General features: G+C 48.8%; 2 non-coding genes and 1 pseudogene across 2 annotated transcripts; all 3 read right to left on the bottom strand.

Annotated features, from left to right (window-relative positions):
* Window positions 1-1255: 1255 nt before the first annotated feature.
* On the bottom strand, window positions 1256-4656 carry LOC149574614 (25S ribosomal RNA). Its single transcript, XR_016361020.1, has one exon. It is a non-coding gene; the product is annotated as a 25S ribosomal RNA (ribosomal RNA).
* A 240-nt stretch (window positions 4657-4896) lies between these two features.
* Window positions 4897-5050, bottom strand: LOC149574613 (5.8S ribosomal RNA). Its single transcript, XR_016361142.1, has one exon. It is a non-coding gene; the product is annotated as a 5.8S ribosomal RNA (ribosomal RNA).
* A 710-nt stretch (window positions 5051-5760) lies between these two features.
* On the bottom strand, window positions 5761-7445 carry LOC149574612 (18S ribosomal RNA; annotated as a pseudogene).
* Window positions 7446-8487: the final 1042 nt, after the last annotated feature.

The raw sequence follows: 8487 nt of genomic DNA, 5'->3' as shown, positions 1-8487 counted from the left end.
TTGTGAAAAAATTGGATCACGTACATGACTCAGGGCACTTAGAATCAAGTCGAGCACGGTGACATGGGTTGTACAAAAAATTTAGAGGTGATTCGAGTCAGGGTAGCCAACTCGATTTGAGTTCAAAACTTTGGGCGTTAACCAAAAAAATAAGTTGACCGATTTTGGATCACGTACATGAGTCGTCTGCCCTCGAAAAAATTACAAAACCTGGGGACCCGCCTGGAATTTGCAGTCGGAAGATTTTTCTACCCTCATAAAAATTTACAAACCCCACCCTCTCGAAATTTGGACTTGGAAGATTTTTTTGCCCTCATGGAATTTACAAACCCCACCCGCTCGAAATTTGGCACTTGGAAATTACGAAACCCCGCCTGCCCGAAATTTGGACTTGGAAGATTTTTCTGCCCTCACAGAAATTGCAAACTCGATCCACATGGAAATTGCACTTGGAAGACTTTTTCGCACTCGCGGAAATCACAAAACCCCACCCGCAGGGAATTCGGCACTTGGGAGATTTTTCCACCCTTCCAAAAATCGCAAACCCCACCAGCTCAGAATTTGGGACTCGGGAGATTTTTTCCCCCCTCGTGGAAATTTTACAAAACCCCAGTCGCTCAAAATTTGGCACTCGGTTGATTTTTCTACCTTGGTAGAAATTTCTACAAAACCCCTCCCTCCCGCTAGGAATTTGGCACTCGGGAGATTTTTCCACCCTCATGGAAATTGCAAACCCCACCTGCCAGGAATTTAGCACCTGGGAGATTTTTACGCCCTCGCAAAAATTGCAAACCCCACCCGCCGGGAATTTGGCACTTGGGAGATTTTTTCGCCCTCCTGGAAATTTTCACAAAACCCCACCCGCCCGGAATGTGGCACTTGGGAGATTTTTCCGCCCTGGCAGAAATTGCAAAACCCCACCCTCCGGGAATTCGGCACTTGGGATATTTCTTCGCCCTCGCGGAAATTTTCACAAAACCCCACACGCTCAAAATTTGGCACCTGGGAGAGTTTTCCCGCCCTCGCAAAAAATTGCAAACCCCACTTGCCCAAAATTTGGCACTTGGAAGATTTTCCCGTACTCGCACAAATTACAAACCCCACCCACCGAGAATTTGGCACCTAAGAGATTGTTATGAGCTCGCAAGAAAAAACCTTGCAAACCCCACCCCCACCCGGAATTTGGCACTTGGGAGATTTTCTCGCCCTCATGCAAATTACAAACCCCACCCGCCTTAGAGTCGAAAAAGGTTTTACGAATTGAGGTGACAGAGGGCTAAATCTCAGTGGATCGTGGCAGCAAGGCCACTCTGCCACTTACAATACCCCATCGCTTATTTAAGTCATTTGTAAAAGATTCTTCTCACCGACCACTTGAAATTAATATCCAAGGTTGCTCCAACGGGCTAGTGTGCCGATCAGAGATGGCCAATGACACGAGCCCCTGGGAGTGCAAGAGCACCCCTACTGTGGGTTGCGATGTAGCCAGAGAGAGATATGCGCCACATCTAGCATGGATTCTGACTTAGAGGCATTCAGTCATAATCTGACACATGGTAGCTTCGCGCCACTAGCTTTTCAACCAAGCGTGATGACCACATGTGTGAATCAACGGTTTCGCGTACTAAGTTGAATTACTATCGCGACGCGGATCATTAGTAGGGTAAAACTAACCTGTCTCATGATGATCTAAACCCAGCTCACGTTCCCTATTGGTGGGTGAACAATCCAACACTTGGTGAATTCTGCTTCACAATGATAGGAAGAGTCGACATCGAAGGATCAAAAAGCAACGTCGCTGTGAACGCTTGGCTACCACAAGCCAGTTATCCCTGTGGTAACTTTTCTGACACCTCTAGCTTCAAATTCTAAAAGTCTAAAGGATCGATAGGCCACGCTTTCATAGTTTGTATTCGTACTGAAAATAAAAATCAAATGAGCTTTTACCCTTTTGTTCCACATGAGATTTCTGTTCTCGTTGAGCTCATCTTAGGACACCTGCGTTATCTTTTAACAGATGTACCACCCCAGCCAAACTCCCCACCTGACAATGTCTTCCACCTGGATCGGCACGCCTAGATGCACCTTAAGGCCAAAAACAGGGGCATTGCCCCGTCTCTATCTCACGGAATAAGTAAAATAACATTAAAAGTAGTGGTATTTCACTTGTGCCCAAAAGCTCCAACTTATTCTACACCTCTCAAGTCATTTCACAAAGTCGGACTAGAGTCAAGCTCAACAGGGTCTTCTTTCCCTACTGATTCCGCCAAGCCCATTCCCTTGGCTGTGGTTTCGCTAGATAGTAGATAGGGACAGTGGGAATCTTGTTAATCCATTCATGCGTGTCACTAATTAGATGACGAGGCATTTGGCTACCTTAAGAGAGTCATAGTTACTCCCGCTATTTACCCGCGCTTGGTTCAATTTCTTCACTTTGACATTCAGAGCACTGGGTAGAAATCACATTGCATTAGCATCTGCAGGGACCATTGCAATGCTTTGTTTTAATTAAACAGTTGGATTCCCCTTGTCCGTACCAGTTTTGAGTCGACTGTTCGCTGCCTAGGGAAAGCCCTTCAAAGGGGGCGTCCTGCGTCCACCGCCCGATCGGCACGCGACGGCCCGCCCTCACCGTGGGAGCAACTCTGGCAGGCCGCCAATAGCCCATGAGTTTGGGGCACAGACCCCTAGGCCCAGCCCTCAGAGCCAATCCTTTTCCCAAAGTTACAGATCCATTTTACCGACTTCCCTTATCTACATTGTTCTATTGACCAGAGGCTATTCACCTTGGAGACCTGATGCGGTTATGAGTACGACCAGGTGTGAATGGTACTTGGTCCTCTAGATTTTCAAGGGCCACCGAAGGTGTACCAGACACTATGGGACATGCGGTGCTCTTCCAGCTGTTGGACCCTATCTTTGGTTGAACCAATTTTAGGGTGGGCAAGCTGTTAAAAAGAAAAGATAACTCTTCCTGGGGCCCCCACTGACGTCTCCAAATTTCCTAACATTGCCGTCCGCCGCCACGTCCCAGTTCAGGAATATTAACCCAATTCCCTTTCGATGATCACGCAAAGTGCACCCTTGAAACAGGGTTTCCCCATCTCTTAGGATCGACTAACCCATGTCCAAGTGCTGTTCACATGGAACCTTTCCCCACTTCAGTCTTCAAAGTTCTCATTTGAATATTTGCTACTACCACCAAGATCTACATCGGGGGCCGGTCCACCCAGGCTCACGCCCAAGGTTTCGCAACAACCCTTATGTCCTCCTACTCATTGGAGCCTGGCACTTGCCCCGACGACTGAGTATAGGTTACGCGCTTCAGCGCCATCCATTTTTGGGGCTAGTTGATTCGGCAGGTGAGTTTTTACACACTCCTTAGTGGATTTTGACTTCCATGACCACCGTCTTACTGTCTTAATCAACCAACACCCTTTGTGGGATCTGGTTTAGCGTGCAATTTGGCACCATAACTCGGCTTTTGGTTCATCTCGCATCACAAGTTCTGCTTACCAAAAATGGCCCACTTAGAGCTCGTGATTCTGTGGTGTGGCTCAACAGAGCAGCCGCGTCGACTTACCTATTTAAAGTTTGAGAATAGGTCGAGGGCGTTATGCCCCCGATGCCTCTAATCATTTGCTTTACCTGATAAAACTTGCACATGAGCTCCAACTATCCTGAGGGAAACTTCAGAGGAAACCAGCTACTAGATGGTTCGATTAGTCTTTCGCCTGTATACCCAAGTTAGACGAACGATTTGAACGTCAGTATCACTGCAGGCCTCCACCAGAGTTTCCTTTGGCTTCGCCCTGCTCGAGCATAATTCACCATCTTTCGGGTCCCAACAGGTGTGCTCGCACTCGAACCCTTCACAGAAGATCAGGGTCGGTCGGCAGTGCACCCCCCGAGAGGGGATCTCGCCAGTCAGCTTCCTTGCACCTCGCGGGTTTTCCCAACCCGCCAACTCACACACATGTTAGACTCCTTGGTTCGTGTTTCAAGATGGGTCGGATGGAAAGCCCGCTGGCCAGCGCCATGAGCGCACAAGTGCCCGAGAGCCCACCGTAAAGGCGTGCGCTTCGCTCCTCGACCACCATGACAAAAGTATTTGTGCGACCAGAAGGTCGTGCTTGTGCCACTGCGACAGCCCACGCTGGCATGTCCCCCAAACCGAGCGGCGGACCGGCTCACATCATTTTGCATCTGACTGGGGTACATCGTCGGCCTCCATCCGCTTCCCTCCCAGCAATTTCAAGTACTCTTTAACTCTCTTTTCAAAGTCCTTTTCATCTTTCCCTCAAGGTACTTGTTCGCTATCAGTCTCTTGCCCGTATTTAGCCTTGGATAAAATTTAATACCCAATTAGGGCTGCATTCCCAAACAACTTGACTCGTCGACAATGCCTCGTGGTGCGACAGGGTCCAGGCCTGACGGGGCTCTCACCCTCTTTGGCGCCCCCTTCCAGGGGACTTGGGCCTGGTTTGTCCCTGAGGATGCTTCTACAGACTACAATTCGACAGGCACGGCCGTCGATTTTCATGCAGAGCTCTTCCCGGTTTGCTCGCCGTTACTAGTGGAATCTTGGTAAGTTTCTTTTCCTCTGCTTATTGATATGCTTAAACTCAATGGGTACTCATGCCAATGGGTACTCATGCCTGACTTGGGGATGTGGTAGAGATGCAGCAATGCCCGCACTACGATGGGCCGCTGAGCCCAGAATAAAGTTCCTCGCAAGGAATCATTCGATTGGCGCAAACCAACACCAGCCTTTGTGAGCCATCGCTCGTCGCGATGGATCGACGGACCTCGTGCTCATTTCAGCCGACCACGTGCCACTTGTAGACGCGGATGGCCATCTTCGCTCCTCACTAGGGAGGGAAAAATTTTGTAGTGCGACGCCCAAGTAGACATGCCCTTGGCCGAGGCCTCGGGCGCAACTTGCGTTCAAAAACTTGATGATTCATGGGATTCTGTAATTCACACTAAGTATCGCATTTTGCTACATTCTTCATCATGGCGAGAGCCAAGATATCCATTGTCGAGAGTCATGATTTTGTTTTGCTTTTGTCTTTCGGTGACCCAAGCATGCAAGGCACTGGCTCGCACTTCATTCTTTGGATTTCTTAGGTGCGCGATGCACCCGTGTGTTGGGTGTTGACACATCCTGAACCCTGAGCACCCAATGGGTGCGACGAGGAACGCTGTGGTGTGTCCCTGCCCCATCACCTCATAAAGCTGGGAGGCAACACATGGGAGAGCCGTGTCAGTAGATGGGGCCCCTGCCTTGCAAATCATGCGAGTGCACCCATCCTAAACACAGAATGCTCCAAGCGACAGGTCAACACACCTGGGCAAGGCAACAAGGGGTTGTGGCAGGTAGTCCCGACTTGCCGCCGTCAAAACGACGGATCCCTGGCACAGCGCCGCGCATGCAATTTGATCATGAAATCTTAGTGGGGGACGAGGCCCAAACCCCCTCTAAACTACAACTGAGCAAAGACCTCTCGCTCTGACACAGACGTCGTTCGAAGGCACCAATCTTAATCTAGATTGCATCCGAGTCTCTTCTTCGCCCCGCGGGGAATCCACGCTTTTGATCATGGGCATTCGATGTGACCCTCAACCTTGATGGTGCTAGACCCGTAGCTTGGCCGTCCAACACATCGCTGCAAGGCTGAGTGTCTGCACCTCACCAAGATTTTGGGGGTGGGGAGGAGGCCAGCTCTATCCTCTACATGATTCAGGGTCTCGAACCGACAATGATCCTACCGCAGGTTCACCTACGGTAACCTTGTTATGACTTCTCCTTCCTCTAAATGATAAGGTTCAGTGAATTTCTCGAGACGTCACCGACAGGAACCGCCGTCATCGCTGCAATCCAAACACTTCACCGAATCATTCAATCGATAGGAGCAACGGGCGGTGTGTACAAAGGGCAGGGATGTAGTCAACGCGAGCTGATGACTCGCACATACTAGGAATTCCTCGTTGAAGATCAATAATTGCAATGGTCTATCCCCATCATAATGCAATTTGGCAAGATTTCCCAAACCTTTCGAGCTGGCCGCGAAGGGGAACCTCTGCGTAGCTAGTTAGTAGGCTAAGGTCTCGTTCATTAACGAAATTAACCAAACAAATCTCTCCACCAACTAAGAACATCCATGCACCACCACCCATAGAATCAAGAAAGAGCTCTCAATCTATCAATCCTTACTATGTCTGGACTTGGTAAGTTTCCCTGTGTTGACTCAAATAAAGGCGTAGGCTCCACTCTTGGTGGTGCCCTTCCGTCAATTCCTTTAAGTTTTAGCCTTGCGACTATACTCCCCCTGAAACCCAAACACTTTGATTTCTCAAAAGGTGTTGGCGAAGTCCTTAGAGCAACATCCGTCGATACCTGGTCGGCATCGTTTATGGTTGAGACTAGGAGGGTATCTGATCATCTTCGAGCCCCCAAATTTTTTTCTTGATTAATGAAAAAATCCTTGGCAAATGCTTTCGTAGTGGTTCATCTTCCATAAATCAAAGAATTTCACCTCTGACAATGAAATATGAATGCCCTCAATAGTCCCTATTAATCATTACTTCAATCCCAAAGGCCAACGGAACAGGACCAGACTCCTATTGCGTTATTCCATGCTAATGTATTTAGAGCATAGGCTTGCTTTGAGCACTCTAATTTTTTCAAAGTAATGGTGCTGGAACTGCGACCCAGCCAATTAAGGCCAGGAACACGCCGCTGGCAGAAGGGACGTGAGGGCCAGTGCACACCTAGAAGGCGGACCGACCATGACGACCCAAGGTCCAACTACGAGCTTTTTAACTACAACAACTTAAATATATGCTATTGGAGCTGGAGTTACCATGGCTGCTAGCACCAAACTTGCCCTCCAATGGATCCTCGTTAAGGGATTTAGATTGTACTCATTCCAATTACCAGACTCGATGAGCCCAGTATTGTTATTTATTGTCACTACCTCCCCGTGTCAGGATTGTGTAATTTGCGCACCTGCTGCCTTCCTTGGATGTGGTAGCCGTTTCTCAGGCTCCCTCTCCGGAATAAAACCCTAATTCTTTATCACCTGTCACAACCATGGTAGGCCTCTATCCTACCATCGAAAGTTGATAGGGCAAAAATTTGAATGAAGCATCGCCAGCACAAAGGTCGTGCGATCCGTCGAGTTATCATGAATCACCGAAATAGCGGGTGAGCCCGCGCTGGCCTTTTATCTAATAAATGCATCCCTTCCGAGAGTTGAGATTTGGTGCACATATTAGCTCTAGAATTACTATGGTTATCCGAGTAGCAAATTACCATCAAAGAAACTATAACTGATTTAATGAGCCATTCGCAGTTTCATAGTCCGAAATAGTTAATACTTAGACATGCATGGCTTAATCTTTGAGACAAGCATATGACTACTAGCAGGATCGACCAAGTAGCTTCTAACAATGAGGGGACCCCCAAGACCTGCTACAGCCAAGGGATGGCCACCGTGATGGGAAACCAAAATTTGCATTCGCTCCGTCATGTATCCAAACATAATCCACCACACAAGCAACAAGAATGACGTTCACAGCACATGCAGGACTCGCAACGCTCAAAGATTTCACACAAGAGGAAAGTGTCCCATCATCGATGGGAGAGGGCCGAACAGGGAGCCTTGGTTCACAAGCACCTGGGAAGAACATCCGGTACGGAACCCTTTACCCTCGAACTCGCTGTCGCCACTACTCGGAAAGAAGCCTCAAGTCTGTACGAGATGCACCGTGCACGTAGCCACCTCAATTGTAAGGCCACTCAGAGACATCCATTTCCCAGGCATATGCCTCCTACACACCTGTTGAGGTGCACCCGCACAGACTAAATCCTTCTCGATCGCAACAAATGTTTTCCCACGACGAATAGCTGGTTGCCAAAGTGCCAACGGAGACCACCGTGCTGAAGGGTGAAGGGTCATGCGAGTCAAAAACATGGCTGGTTATGCGATTGGAGGGGGCATCACTCTTCACATGACCACCTCAATTATAAGGCTACTCAAGGGCATCGTGTATATCACCCCCTCCACACATTTATAGGTGATGAGAGCCCACCCGCATACATGGACATGTCTAACCTCTGGCAAATTTCTCCTTTCCCAGCATAGCCTCACTAACTGTTCCCTGTGACACATGATCTACTAGCGCAGGTACAAAAAAGTTCCTATGGGTGAACACTCACACTAGCGTTGTTAGACAAGCTTCAATCTCATGCACATGCACATACCGAAGAACTACACCATGAGGGAACCCACCCGCGAGCACCCACATCTCGGCAAAAAGCATTCATGGGATTTCTTCCCCTAGACAGACACATTGGGCCTGCACTTGTCAGAGCATTGCAAAGATGAGTGCTCTGGTTCACAGGAGCCTGAGAAGAACATCGCGTACGAAACCCGTTCCCCCAAAATGCTCAAATCACAAAAGCTCGCAGCGGAGTCATAA

Source organism: Cupressus sempervirens, chromosome 2, assembly GCF_028749045.1.
Source record: "Cupressus sempervirens isolate cs-2001-9-10 chromosome 2, ASM2874904v1, whole genome shotgun sequence".
Classification (NCBI taxonomy): domain Eukaryota; kingdom Viridiplantae; phylum Streptophyta; class Pinopsida; order Cupressales; family Cupressaceae; genus Cupressus; species Cupressus sempervirens.
Note: the sequence above shows the minus strand (reverse complement) of the source record. Positions and strands in the feature narration are given on the sequence as shown.